Genomic DNA, 15,906 nt, shown 5'->3' on the forward strand with positions numbered 1-15,906 from the left:
AATACATGGGTGTCTGTTTTTCATCTGTAAATGGACATATGGAACGCCTGTGCGAAAGGGGCCTTAGAGACGTGGCGGCAGTTGAATCAGAGGAAAGGCATAAATCAGTGAAAACTGGTTCCAAGAAATCAATAAAGCACGAGGGTCCCTTACGCTGGACACAGAAAGACTGACCTTGTTGTTGAACCTAGATGCCAACAGATCTACGTCTGGGCAATCCCATCGCTGGCAATTCCCTTGAAAACCTTGGGATGCAAAGCCCATTCCTCTGGAATCAACCGCCGGCGACTGAGATAATCCACCTAACTATTTTTCACCCCCTGAAAACTTGAAAAATATCTCTCTGCCTAGGTCTGAATGTAATTCACCTCCTCCTGAGCCCCTCGACTCCTGGTACCACCCTGGCGGCTAATGTATGCCACTACCATGGTATTTTTGGACTGAACCCTTACAGGCCAACCCTGAAGCCTGGATGTTCAATACCTCAGAGCCAACCTCACTGCCCAAAGTGCCAGGAAATTGATGAGTAGAACCCTTTCCCATGGAAGCCATGTTCCCTGAACTGTGGCCTCCTCCAGGACAGCCCCCCAACCTGAGAGGCTGGCATTGGTGGTTACCAATTTCTACACCACAGGCCGAAAGGATCTCTCTCTCCAAATTGTGAGTCATCAAACACCAATTCAGGCTTCGCAGCACCTCTGAAGACAGAGACATACAGTAATCCAGGGCCGGAACCTTCTTGTTCCAAACAGTTAGAAAGTTCCTTTGCTGCGGTCTGGAGTGGAATTGGGCATAGGGAATAGCCTCGAACGAGGGCACCATCTTCCCCAGCAACCTCACACGCAATGTTTCCCTTGAGAGATGGAGGGAGACTACCAAAGAGGCACCTTTTGAGAATGCCATGAAGACAAAACACCACGTCGGGGCGTAGCAGGAAGGACATCATCCCACACAGCGACACCAGAAGTGATAATTACAGGTGAAGGTGGCAGGGAGAGAGCCTAGAGCCAGATCCGTGTTATCCCTATGCTTATGATGTAATATGCGCTTTTATCCTGGTGCAAGGGTATGGGAGTGGGTATTGTGGAAATGGTTTTTAATAAATAAAAGGTTTTAAAGATTTCACACTATGGTAGTCTCCCTCAATCTCTCCCTACATGTTGTGTGAGACATTTAAAAAGGAAAGAGTGCAGCTGGCCAAAGTAGAAGGGTGATGGTGGTTATCCATGATACTAAGCGCTGTATGACTCACCTGTGACAGGTAGTCATATAAATCTGGTGAGTGTTCTGTGGTTATGGTGGAGGATTTCAGAAACACTTTGGCACCGATTGTTGGAAATGGAGCACTTTTTTGAGCACGGACACTTTATTAAGTTTGAAGGCACTGTGCATTATACTGTGAATAACTGAAAGCACTTGGACACTTTATATGCACAGAGAAACTTTATTGAATCATGTTTAATTTTGATTTGAGGATATGAACATTGTAGAGAATATGCATGTTTATTGAAAGTTTAAACAAAAACAATAGCGCTGTATAAAAGATAGAGTATATATAAAAACTCCCTCCAGGCAGCAATAGTGAGTGGAGGAGCCCCTTGATAACGAGGAGGACTTTGGATGTGCCTTGGATGACTTTTGCACCCAGGGTTTCCTCAGGTTTTGATTCTGAGTTCTACTCCTAAAGGCTGGGACCTAATGTGGCCAAACGACTACAGGGAAGATGAGGGGCCAGGAACCGAAGCCCCTGACACCTTAAAAGAAGGGCGCTTGGATCTCCTTTTAAAGGGTAGAAGAGACTCTTTCCTTCTGAAATCCTTTGGATATACATGTCCAAATCTTCCCCAAACAGTCGCTCTCAATGAAAGGAAAAACCTACCAATCATTTTTTGCATACCAGTTCTGCCAACCAACTCTTTAGCCACAGAGCTTGCGTATGTGTACTGATAAAGAGGACCAAGTGAGAAATGTGCTGAACTGAATCCTTAAAGAGCATCAACCGCAAAACAAAACACGTGGAACATTGTCCAAATCCTCGGCCGAGTATTCCCCCTTCGTCAATGGCTTTCCAAGCAGTCATTTGACACAGTCAGAAATACTGGAAAATGCCAATTGCTGCCACTGCTGGCTGTGTGGCAGAACTTGCCAGGGAGGAGGCGGCCTTAAGGAGAGACTTCAGTTTCTTATCTGCTGGACCCTTGAAGACCTGGACAATATCCACAAGACATGTTAAAGTCTTATTCAGGGATGAAACAGCTGCATCCACTACAAGCATACCCCATTTCGTAACAAACGTCTCTTGGGGTACAAAAAAGAAACTTCTTTGGTTCAAAAAAAGCCCTGTCTGGGTGATCCCAGTCAGCATACATAATTTGCTCCAGAAGAGGATGCAATGGAAAGGCCTGCCTACTGGAGGCCTCAAAGAGCCCAGAGAAGAATAAGTAACCTCAGAAGTTTCTATCGGAGGTATCCTGAACCCAAATCGTACCATATCAGTGAGGTCCTGGACTAATAACCTCTGAAATTAGGAGGCAGAGACTGCCTGCTTCTCTTCAGGTTGTGATCCGCCAGGCAGAGACTCTACTGCCTGACCTTCCTCCAGTTCTTTTTCATCCTCAGGTTCTACCTATTCCTGCTCCAGGATTGGTGGTTCTAGTGACGGGGATCCTTCCCGCTTCTTAGTCCCCTGAGAAACCGATGCAATCATCCCCACAATCTTATGCTCTAAACCTACTAAGGCTGAAGCAAGATCAACCCTGGTGCCAGATAAACGCAGTGGCTCAGACAGCACAGTTGCTTCTGGCCTCTCAGGAGTGGATATTACAGCGGACATTTTGCTAGGTTCCTCAGGACCTGGCAGTGGCACATCAGTGCCCCTTCCTGCTGTGTCTCCCCCATTCTGCTTTCTGGAAGATATTACTTCAGTAAAAACCTGTGCACCTCCAATAGTAAACACAGACAACAAGATACAGCTATGAAAATAGTGTGTTCAAAAAACTGCAGACCTTATGAGCCACCACAGGCGGCTCCTGACTGATGGGCCAACGCTTCTTTCCCCTCAGGGGAATACTCATGTGCCCCACTGAATAGCCTGCTCTGTGTCTCGCCACAGGAATTCACCAGCGACACCAGCAGCCCACATGTGCTCAAGTCTCCTGATAAATAAATATGGCTGACTTCCTTTTCCAGCCACTACTGCACATGCGCGCGCGCTCCTCTTGTGCATGCATGCCCGCCAGTGGCTGGCCAAACTCCTAGGAACCAGAATGCTCCTTCTAGTGGCCCCAACAGAAACAGGCAAGCATGCCCCAGACTAAAATGCTGTTAGCACTCCCGCTGGTGGAAAACTTTGGCCAAACAATACCTCTCCTTTTCCCTCCAAATTTCTTTTTCTTTTTTTTTTTACAGAGAGAAAAAAAAAAGATAGCTTACAAGTCCTACTGCAGGTCCCTGACTTCCACCAGGCACCAACTTTCTCCCACGCTCACGACGGGCATTGTGATATAGACCTTTAAGGACCCAGTCCCTATGATGTGGGGCCACTGCCTCGGACCCGTATAGCACCCCGCTGGTAAATGCATTGGTCAGATTTAAAGCTGCACAGGGTTCCATCTATGCGGGGTCCAGAGCCACAAGATTACATTACAGGCAAAACCCAGAGGATTCTTCTCCTTATCCAGCAAGGCTCGGGTACCATGCATTTTGACTCACAGCTTTATGAATGGATCCAATTAAAGTCCCTGATTCTTGAAGGAACTGTACCAGACCTTAGGTATGCTCCAGGAGCACAAGCAACACTTTCAGTGACCACCCACCTTACAGACAATCGCTGTGTAGGAGGGGTTATATAGGGGAGGACTTCCTCTCTAATTGGCCGGCCAGTGTCCATTCACCTATAGGTGGCATATAAACCACATAGTCATGAATAGCCTGCTCTGTGTCCCGTGATGTACGATAAAGAAAATAAACCCTCATCACTTAACCATCAAATGTCAGAATAAATAATGGGCGGGGGCTTCTTACCAAGAGGGTCATAATGGAATTGTAAGTTCTGTATACAGTCTTTGCGTGCAATTAAGAAAAACATGCTGAGAGCGCACGCCCTGCGCGCTCCCAGCACACATGTCTGGAACTCACGGAAAAGTCCTGATCTCCTCTTTCGATCGGGACCTTTCCCGATCATGTGACTGCCGTGACAGCAAATCACAGCGGTCACATGACCCTAAAACCCCACCCTGCCTCCCGACTTCTGTGTTAGCAACTGCCTGGCGGTACCTCTAGCAGTCCACAGAACAGGATTCCTCAGAGCGCGGAGTCTAAGCCCCAGTCTGCTTGTTCACCAGGGCCCCTGATAGTGGGGATGGACTTGGAGCAGACAGGAACCAGGTCGCGGCCCCTGAGTACACCTGCCTGAGGTAGAGGAATCCACCAGGGGTCTATGCAGGTGGAGAGCCTGACGTGAAGAGGCAGAAGGCAGAAGCAGGGATGGCTGGATCCGTACAGGATGGATGGATGGACAAATGAGCGTGGTCAAATGGGCCGGGTCGGTAACAGTGGGGTCAGTGAAGTACCAGGCAGCAGAGTAGTCGGGTCACTCGCCGAGGTCGGCAACAGGAGTTCAGATCAAAATACGGAATGTCCAGAAGAGAGGTCAAAACAAGCCAGGGGGGTCAGAGCAGGAGAAGTCAGCAGAGGTCAGGATCAGGCAAGGTCAGCAACGAATCACCAGGCAGGAACACAAGAAACAATCAGACCATACGGCAATGGGAGTCTGTGCAGGGCAGGTTTAAATAGTGCGCCCTGCCATTGGTGCCAGGCGAGCGACCGCGAGTGCGCATGCACAATCTCCGCCACCCAGGCCCTAGTACACGCCGGCTAGCGTGGATCAGCATACCGCGCATGCGCCAGCTCGCTTGTCGCCACGATTGCTGACATTCTGAAACCCTTAAAGGGCCGGGAGGCGCCGGTGCCAAGGGGCTAAAGGTCTCTGGTGCTGCTTCAGTTCCGAGTTCTGCACACCTGCTATCACCATACTGAGGATGACCCATTCTTCCCGCTGAATGGATTTATTTTTTATAAGATTAAGGATGCAACAGGAGTCCCCAAGAGATGTACAAACTTAATAGGAAACTTAAAGTGGTTGTACAGGCAGGAGGTTTTAAAAACCTTCTGTGTGCTGCTCCTCCTACAACTCCCTTCACCTGAGCCCCCTCTCTCTCCAGCAATGTGCACAGGCGCCTTGGCTGTCCCGGGTCTCTCTCAGTGAGCCAATGAGATGAAGGCACAGGCGGGGTAGAGCCACGGCTCTATGTGTCTTATGGACACATAGATCAGGGTTCAGGAGCGAGCAAGCGCCACTGCCACCATAGCATGTGGCTTGCTATTGAGGGCACTGGTCAAAGGGGAGGAGCCAGGAGCACTGTGGTGAACCCGAGAAAAAGAGGATTGGGACTGCTCTCTGCAAATCTACTGCACAGAGCAGGTAGGTATAAGATCTTTGTTATTTTTTTCATCTAAAAAAAAAACCCCTTTAGAATCGCTTTAAGCTGGGCATACATGGGTCTATTTTTTTCATTCAGCCAGATCGAAAAATCTGAACGGATTCTCCCATCCACACAATCGAGGTGGATGGTGTTATTGTATTCTGACAGCGGGGACTCCTCAGCTGTCAGAAAGTACTTATCAATGCTGCAGCCCTTTGGCTGAATCTGAGCAAACCAAAAATTTCCAACATTCCTGTTCATGAGAAGTCTATTACTGGGTCAGGACTGGCCATAGTTGTATCAAAATTCGACTGTTTCTGTTGCATCAGCTGAATTTTGATCCATCTATGGCCAGCTTTGGTCTACCAGACTCCCCCTATAACTGAAACATAACCTTTGGTTGGGGCATTTATTTTATTCCAGGTTGTAGTAAACATTAATAACATTTTAACTAGTTGCCGACCGCAGATAGCCGAACGATGACTGCACTGCAGCCGGCCGGTTCTGGGTGGATGTCATATGACATCCTCCCAGAACGCACTCTCCTGCATGCCCCCTGGGGGCGAGTACCCAGCGATCCTATGGACACAGCTGATCACGTGATGTGGTAAAAGGCCAATCTCAGCGGCCTTTTACCACGTGATCAGCCGTGTCCAATGACATGCTGATCACAGGGAAATGCAATTGCCGGTTCTCGGCTGCACTTTCCTCACGCTGTCAAAGCGTCAGGAAAGTACTGCTGAGAAGCGGCAGTTGTCAGAGCAGGGATCGGCACGGATGATCAGTGCCCTGATGATTGGTGCCCAGCAGTGCCACCCACCAGTTCTGCCCACCTGTGCCCAGCAGTGCCACCGACCTGTGCCCACCAGTGCTACCCACCTGTGCCCATCAGTGCAGACCAGCAGTCCCGCCAGTCAGTGACCAGCAGTTGCGCCAGTCAATGCCCAGCAGTGCCGCCTATCAGTGCTGACTATCAGTACCCATCATCAGTGCCGCCTATCCGTGCCACCTATCAGTGCCCTTCAGTGCTGCCTATCAGTGCCCTTCAGTGCTGCCTATCAGTGCCCTTCAGTGCTGCCTCATCAATGCACATCAGTGAAGGAGAAAAATTACCTGTTTGCAAAATTTTATAATAGAAACAAAGACAGATAGAAAAAACTTTTTTTTTTTTAATTTTTTGCTCTTTTTTTGTTTATAGCGCAAAAAAAAAAGCTCTATTTGTGAGAAAAAAATGATAACAATTCCATATGGGTACAATGTTGCATGACCACACAATTGTCATTCAAATTGCGACAGCGTTGAAAGCTGAAAATTGGCCTGGGCAGGAAGGGGGTATAAGTGCCCGGTAGGCAAGGGGTTAAAGAGATTCTCCGAGGCCCTTTCACATGCAAATAGTATGAACATCAAACTACATGCAGTGGGGTTTTGCATGTATTTTTATTAACAGGTCAGACCACATATCTTTTATGCACGTTCTGCTAATATCACTTTGCTCTAGTGATTTTTTTTAAGGGAAAGAGAAAAACAAACCACCAGGTCACTCTGCAAGCACAACATCCTTCCTTCATTCTACAGAACATATCAACACCTTTGATACTTCTGGCTTTACCGATACTTTGTATAACAATACATTGTAATTAGTAACAAAATGCATGAAATGAGAACTGTGCTGGACACAACAGCCAATTACTCACAAATGTAGTAATTTAAGTACAAGGGCTCTTTACACTTCTGAGGGCAGGAAAAACAAGCGCTTTAGCTGCGTTTTAACCACCCTACCTTCAAGCTGCAAAGGCAGATGGACGGATTTGTGCGTATGCTTCATCCACGATGCATTGCAGCCCTGCAACCTGCACAGTGGTGTAGCACTTACAGGCGGTGAGGGGGCGGCACATTACCTCCTCACCACTTCTGAAAAGCAATCAGCTGCAGACCGATTTGTTTTTTTTTGGGGGGGGGGGCTGCAAGGTCTGCCACACATCTAAACTTATAAACCAATAAATTTGCCTGACTATTCAGAGCAAAATTAATTACAGGCTAATCACAACTGACAGATCAATGCACCAATCTCTCTATACAGAACCCACTAAGCCCTAAAACATAACTTTCATTCATACAAAGCTAACATAACGTAAGTCGACAAACATTTATGAACCTGCAGGTGGATGCAAGAGATAAAATATCTGGTAGGGGTATTCAAATCAGGAATCCATGAACAGAAACATTCCCTTACTAACATTCAAAAACAAGTCAGACTAATGTGTACCTCCCACATCAGACTAGTTGTCAATTTTACCCTGCATCCCCTGATATAATAAAGCACAATAAAAAGTGAGCACCCCAACCCCAAAACTCAACATGCTTCACCCATAAAAGTGCTTCGTCAGGAGCAGGGGCGGACTGACAACTCATGGGGCCCCCGGGCAATAGGGGATCATGGGGCCCCTGTGTCCTTGCCCAAACTCAAAAAAGCCTATGAAAAAGGTACCAGGGGCATCTCATGGGGCCCCCTACTGACCCCAGGCCCTCGGGCAGTGCCTGAGTTTCCAAATGGTCAGTCCACCCCTGGTCAGGAGTGAAAAAAAGTGTAATTTTAAATAAAACATGCTCAAACACAAAACAACATGTGCAATGAAGGCGGCCGCCTTAGCTTAAAGGTTTGAAGAATCCTGAACTTGCACTTTATGGCAAGTGAGCCTGCAGCCCCCAATGGCTCAAGCTGCACTTTAAAATACTAAAAACAACTAGTGGAATAAAGGCGCACAGGATTTCGCACTCTATGGCCACAAAACTCGACTGTCCAAAAGACAAATAATAATAAAATAATAAAAAGTCCTAAATCCTTGTGAGCTGTAATGTATAAACTAAGGATGCACCGAACGTTTGGTGGCCAAAATGTTTCGGACGATATGAAAAAAAAAAAGCACAGCTAGAGATGCCGAGAAAACCCCGCCCCTCACCGCTGCTTCCCACTCGGTAGTTCTCAGCCTTACTTGAGAAACCACTGAACAATCCCGGCGCTGGGCAAAGAGATGAGTGAAGGAAAGATGGCCTCCACTCATCTCTATGCCCTTGGAGGACCGGAGCGATGTCACTTCTGGTTCCGGCCATTTTTTATTTTTTTCTTAAAGCACTAGATCAGGGGTAGGCAACCTGCGGCTCTCCAGCTTGTTGCAGGACTACAAGTTCCATCATGCCTCTGCAAGTCATAGCTGTAACTGTCAATTTTGCAATGTCTAATGGGAAATGTAGTTCCACAACAGCTAGAGAGCCAGAGGTTGCCTACCCCTGCACTAGATCAATGCTTTTTTTCTTTTGATCCAATGCTTTACAGTGCAGAGGAGAGATGTGGGGTTATTGACCCCATATCGCATCATAAAGAGGACCTGTCACTAATTATTTCTATCACAAAGGATGCATGCATTTCTTGTGATAAGAATAAAAGTGATTTTTTTTTTTTTTTAAAGGGACAGTGCAAAAAGAAGAAAACACATGAAATAAATAACAAAAAAAAGTTTAAAGTGCCCCTGTCCCCCCGTGCGCACGTAGTGGTGAACGCATACGTAGGCCATGCCCACAAATGTAAATGGTGTTCAAACCAAACACGTGAGGTATCGCCACGAACGCCAGAGCAAGAATTCTCACACTAGACCTCCTCTGTAACTTTACACTGCTAACCTGAAATTTTTGAAGCATCACACATGGAGATTTTTAAGTACTGCGGTTTCACGCCATTCCATGAGCAAGCGCAATTTTATGGCGTAACATGTTTGGTATCTATTTACTTGCAGCAAAATCCTCTTTCATATTTTACCAAAAAAATTGGGGTATATATTGTTTTTTTTTTATCAAAGTGTATTTTTTCCAAATAATATATATTCGTTTTTAAACACTGCGCATTTCGGTTTCGGTTTTCGGCCAGTGCATTTTGAATTTGCATTTTCGGAACCAGAATTTTCATTTCGGTGCACCACTAGTATAAACACAACAGTACATAAGCCCATCCACCAGGACAAGTTTGTCCTAAGAGCAATGTGGAAACAAGAAAGGAAACAGGAGAAGCGCCTCTAAGTGTAGACAGTAAAGCAAATCTAATACATGCACAAGTCCGGCAACTCACATGGTGCTATAAGCAAGAAGGCTCATCGTTTATAAAACTCCTGGGGGAGTGCGCGTGGTGGCCGCTGTCATGGATGTGGAAGCTGGCTGGAACAATTCACCATCTGGATCAAGGGCTGGAACACTTCCTGGACTGTAGTGTCGGCGTGATGACTTCACTGGGGGAAGATGTGGCGTGTTTCCGAGCATGCGCAATGCCAAAGCGCTTGAGAAAGGAATGTGCTTGCCAAAAAAAGCCCAGTTACAATATGCCCGACAACACCTTGACACGCCTCACAGCTTCTGGCACACTGTAATCTGGAGTGACAAGACCAATATAGAGCTTTATGGTCACAACCAAAAGCGCTATGTTTAAGAGGGGTCAACCTATAGTGACAAAAAATCCATCCCTACTGTGAAGCATGGTGGTGACTCACTGATGCTTTGGGGGGGGGGGCTCTAAGGGGGAGAGCTCTAAAGGCACATGGAATCTTGTGAAAATTGATGGAAAGATGAATGCAGCATGTTATCAGAAAATACTGGCAGACAATTTGCATTATTCTGGGGCACTCTTGGACTTTCCTGCACAACAATCACCCTAAGCACAAGGCCAAATTGACCCTCCAGTGGTTACAGCAGAAAAAGGTGATGGTCCTGAAGTGACCATCACAGTCTCCTGACCTTAAAATCATCGAGACACTGGCGCAGGGGCGAACTGACAACTCATGGGGCCCCCGGGCAATAGGGGATCATTGGGCCCCTGTGTCCTTGCCCAAACTCAAAAAAAGACTATGAAAAAGGTACCAGGGGCATCTCACGGGGCCCCCTACTTACCCCGGGCCCTCGGGCAGTGCCCGAGTTTCCAAATGGTCAGTCTGCACCTGCACTGTTTTGATCTCAAATGTGAGGTTCATGGAAGACAAGATTGTGTATGACCTGGAGGCATTTTGCCAATGGGCAACTATACCACATGCAAGAACTCGGGACCTCAAACAATTATTACAAAAGACTGCACCCTGTCATTGATGCTAAAGGGGGCAGTACACAGTATTAAGAACTAAGGGGATGAAGACTTTTAAACAGGGGGCATTTCATTTGTTTACTTGTTGCCATGTTTTGTGTTATGATTGTGCCATTCTGTTATGACCTATAGCTGAATATGAATCCCAAAAGAAATAAATGTGTTTTACCCGTTCACTCATGTTTTCTTTAAAAATGGTATATAGTACTACCAATTCTCCAGGGGTATGCAAACGTGTATGTGTGCGTGTCCCCTTTGCAACCGTTTTAATTTAGATGAAGGTCCACTTTAAGGTCCCATTCTGCTTTTAGGCCTCTTGCGCATACATGCTAGAGGACCATATAGAGTACAATCAGATGTATTTTTGTGCAGGGGGTGACAGGTAGATCATACAACCAGCCTGTACAAACCAATGACAGGCTGGTTGAACCCATGCTTTTACAGGTACACAAAGCCCACTGTTTACATGTGTACCAGGACTTGCACACTGCCCTGAATGCACAGGCTCCAAGTTCTGGGTAGTAAGTCCTGGTAGGAATATAAACAAAGGGATTTGTGTATATACCTGTAAAGCTGCAGGTTCAGCCAGCCTGTCATTGATTTGTATCTGTCCCTCCTGGGCGGAGAAATACACTCCAATGTATGCTGCGTGTCCCTATTGCATCTGTGTACAAAAGGCCTTAGGCTGACTACCCACTATACAGCCTCATTGTACAATCTCCTTTAGATCTACCATACACTATGTAATGCAACGGCCTGCCTGATTTGATATATTGAAAGCATTGTTTAGGTAGGTCCTCATATTACATAGTTTTGGTAACTATAACTCTGGCTGTGCACTATACAATCTGATTGAACAATCTCTGTACAATTTCCTTTAGCTTTGCCAAAACTATATAATATAGGGACAACTAAACAAGCCTTTGTATTATGGTATGTGGTTAAGCAGTCCTAATACTACATAGTGGAGTGTAGATTTAAAGGAGATTGTACAACCAGATTGTATAGTGTAAGGCACGTGTCAAACGCAAGGCTTGCAAGGCCATTGCACGTGGCCCTCCCACCTCACCTGTGGCACCCCCGAACGCAGTGTTTGTCTGCATCGGGTCACAAGGTACTTCAATACCATGCGATCTGGCTGCAGTGATTTTTTTTTTCATTTTAAAGGAGAGGTACAGCCAAAGCAATTTTGAATGTACTTCTGCGGATCACAAGAGTTTAGTTCATTCTGCACTCCTGTAACTCATTTTCAGCCGACAGCAGGCCATAGCCACTGTTGGCTGATGTCAAAAAGCTGGTCCAAGCTCTAAAAAGATCCAGACCGTATGGTTGGGATCCACTGAGATGTCTGGACCGGCAGCTGTTTCAGCCTCGCAGTGAGCTGCTGAGAGCCTAAGCCAGCAGCTCCCACCCCCTCCACAGCCCAGCGCTGCAGTAAGTGCAGGAGGGGCAGGGTAGAGAGCTGCTGACTAACAGTCACCATTCTCTGCTCAAAGCAGAGGGAAGAACTGAGCGATCGGTGGTCTTTGATCGCTCAGTTCTCAGTCAGAGAGCCAGCAGGAAACAGATGCACCATCGGATTGATGCTGCTTCTACCTAAGTGGGTATAAGTGTTTATTATTTTTATAACCCTCACTTCTCTTTTAAAGTAGTGCATGCACCACTTTTGGTGCGGTCCAGTGTGATTTCAGCCCATTCAAAATGGTCGCGTGTGAGCCACACAGGAACGAACACCACGCTGCTGTGTGATTCCTGGATCTCAGGGCAAGTTCACACCAGAACACAGTGTGGGAAACCCATGATCTGAATGCGTTTCCAGCACCACGTTCAAAACGCACTGCACTCAACAATAGGTGTCAGCGCAATGCTAAGGACACTGCAAAATAAAGAACGACTACCTATGCTCTGCCACCCAGATCATATAAAGTTGATTTTAGGGAAACGGATACCAACAATGTGTCCCCCTCCCCCCACATGTAATAAATCATTAATACAAATCAGTGTGGGATGGTTTTCAAAAACAAAAAAATCAATAAAGAGCCAATAATATGACTATAAGTATCTCTTATGTGTGTATAAATAATATTCTAGGTAGTAAGTCAGCCTAAGGCCGCTTGCACACAGACGCAAGAAGATCGCACAGCATAAATTCAGGCGTTTTCGCTGCCCAGGAATGACAAATACACATAAGATATACTTATAGTCATATTATTGGCGCTTCCTTTTTGGAGAATACGCCATTGATTTGTATTACTGCAAACGCAGTGCATTTGCCTGCACTGGATCTCATGATACAGAAGTACCATGCGGCCCGGTTGCAGTGCAATTTGTAAAGTAGTGCATGCACTACTTCTGACGCGGGTCAGCACATTTTTAGCCCATTCAAATGAACAGGCCGAAGTCGCACTGCATCCAGATCACAAGTGAATTGCATTGCTGAGCGATTCCTGGTGTGAACAGGCCCTCAGGGTAGATTCAGAGGTGTTGCTAGATCCACCACTTCTCTGAAAACCAATCAACATTCAGAGAGCGTCTGCAGCGCCTCCCCATTTTCTTGAATGGGCAGCATCTGGTGGACTTGCCACCCACCAATGGGCAGCACAGTGGCTAAATGGTTAGCACTTCAGCCTGGCAGTACTAGGATCATTGGTTCAAATCCCAACCACGGCATCACCTGCCTGGAGTTTGCATGTTCTCCCTGTGCCTGTGTGGGTTTCCTCCAGGTACTCTGGTTTCCTCCCATACTCCAAAGACATGCTGGTAGGTTAACTCCTTGGCGCCTCCCGGTCCTTTAAGGGTTTCAGAAGCTGGGAGGCGGGGCAGGGTTTAGGGTCATGTGACCGCCGTAACATGATCGGGAAAGGTCCCGATCGAAAGAGGAGATCAGGACCTTTCCGTGAGTACCGGACATGTGCGCTGGGAGCCTCCCGGTCCCTTAAGGGTTTCAGAAGCTGGGTGGTGGGGTTTAGGGTCATGTGACCGCTGTGACCCACCGTCACATGATTGGGAAAGGTCCCAATCAAAAGAGGAGATCGGGACCTTTCCGTGAGTACCGGACATGTGTGCTGGGAGCACGCTCTAAGCACATATGTTTATTTTTAATAGAACGCACATGCGCAGCCGCTGGGCATCTAGGCCCAGACGCCGGGAGGCCGCACATTTGCGTTCGACCGGTGCCAAGAGGTTAATTGGATCCTGTCTAAGTCTAGGCTAACACCTATGCAGGTGGCGTTAATGCATTGCGTTTCGTTTTTCCTACGTTTTGCGGGTTTTTTTATTTTATTTATCTTGTTGCTAGGCAGATTCTAAACACAAAATGCATCAAAAACGCAATACATGATTTTCTGCAGCGTTCCCATTGAAGTCTATAGAACCAAAACGCAACGTTTGGCATTGAAAAAAGTCTCCCAAAGAAAACACCGCGTGAAACCGCGGAGATGTGAACCCGTCCCATAGGAAATCACGTTAAATGGACTGCAATGTGTTTCTGCTAAACGCTGCAGAAAACGCACAGGAGTGAATCTATGGTGAATTGTCCCTAGTACGTGTATGTACGAATGTAAGTTAGGGACCTTAGATCAGGGGTGTCACACTGGCGGCCCTCCAGCTGTTGTGAAACTACAAGTCCCATCATGCCTCTGCCTTTGGGAGTCATGCTTGTAATGTCAATCTTGCAATGCCTCATGGGACTTGTAGTTTGGCAACAGCTGGAGGGCCACCAGTTTGACACCCGTGCTTAGATTGTACGCCCCTTGAGGGTTAGGGACTGATGTGAATGTACAATATATGTGTAAAGTGCTGCATAAATTGATGGCGTTATAGAAATACCTGAAATAAATATACAAATTGTAGTTTTTGATACGCATGCAAAGTGAAGCATTGTGACCACAGCATGTGAACACCCCCTCCCCCCCCAGCTTTAGGAGGGGGGTTAAAATGTGGCTTAACAACACATTTTTTACTGCCCCGCAATCAACATGTTCACCATTGCTTCTTGTCATGGCTGATCTAGGGACAGCACATTCTTCCAGCCGTTGTCCATGGAGGCGGATGGGTCACCTATGACGCTGGGTATACAGGAACACAGCAGCTGGTATCTGATCGGTTGCTATGGGCAACGCAGGCGCTTCCCTCCACTACATAGGGCCCAGAGGGCATTTTATTGATGAATTGTATATTCTCCGATGGTGAATGCTGCGCACACACAGCAGGGAACCACAAACAGCAATATCCTATGAACGGTGCAGATATACACCGCACCCCGACCAGGTCACCACACATGACGCCTCCAACATCATGCTGCTGCGCAACGTCCTCTGCACACAGACACGGGGGGTCTGTCCTCCATGGCCTCTCCCGCCCTGATATTCATTCCCCTCCTTTTATACACATAGAAGCCTAATTAATAACGCACCGCCTTCCCCTCCCACCCCCGGTGCACCGGCCCCCTCACCTATGACCGGACTCTCGGCTCCTTCCGCTCCCGGGAACAACGAAAAAGCAGCGAGGCCCAGACGACACCACTTGGCGGCGGGAAAGGGGAGCGCCTCGCTCGGCAGAAGCATAATGCTAGGGCAAAGAGAAAAGCGAAGGGGCCAGAGTCACCCCTGAAAAAATGGTACGGCCCACTCGACCAATCGGGAGAGGGAGCGTGACGTCTCCTGCAAGAGCTTCGGAGCGGGCGGGGCTTGTTACAGGGGTGGGCGGAGCTGGAATACAAAGTGTAGCGGAGCATCTACACGGCGAGGTGCTGCTACCTCTGTGCCCGGTGTCCGCCGCTCCTCTCCAGGGAGGGAACCGGAGCGGGTTACTTCCTGTGTTGAAAGTATATTGCTTGAAGCCTAGCCAACTTGGTTACAGTAACCACTTGAGGACCAGGCCTTTTCCTGGCGGTTTTTTATTATTAATGATTTTTTTGTTGTTTTTTTTTTTGCTAGAAAATCACTTAGAACCCCCAATAGGTAAATATTTTTAAGCAGAGGCCCTAAAGAATAAATTGGTGGGTTTTTCCATTTTTTAAGGTCACACAGTATTTGCACAGCGCTTTGTCAAATGCATTTTTTTTTGGAAAAAAATACTTTTTTAAAATTTTAATGCAAAAAAAGAATACTAACCAAATGTTTTGGTGAAAGGAAAAAAAATGCCATTATGCCGAGTAAATAGATACCTAACGTCATACTTTAACCACTTGCCTTCCTGAGGATTTACCCCCTTTCCTGACCTGGCCGTTTTTTGTGTTATGGCGCTGTGTTACTTTAACTGACGATTGCGCGGTCATGCACCGCTGCACCCAAATGAAATTTA

At 47.0% G+C, this 15,906-nt stretch overlaps 1 protein-coding gene across 1 annotated transcript in view; it reads right to left on the reverse strand.

The window, feature by feature from the left end:
* The window catches only part of NCOA6 (nuclear receptor coactivator 6), a 79,148-nt gene extending 63,961 nt beyond the window's left edge, over positions 1-15,187 (reverse strand). Inside the window, exon 1 of the mRNA XM_089673296.1 lies at positions 15,056-15,187. The gene's annotated coding sequence lies outside the window, so the exon portion shown is untranslated. The remainder of the gene's footprint in view (positions 1-15,055) is intronic.
* Between the last annotated feature and the right edge of the window lie 719 nt (positions 15,188-15,906).

The sequence above is a fragment of the Staurois parvus genome, unplaced genomic scaffold, assembly GCF_062004578.1.
Source record: "Staurois parvus isolate SC_StPar_1 unplaced genomic scaffold, SC_StPar_1.0 ptg000137l, whole genome shotgun sequence".
Lineage (NCBI taxonomy): Eukaryota > Metazoa > Chordata > Amphibia > Anura > Ranidae > Staurois > Staurois parvus.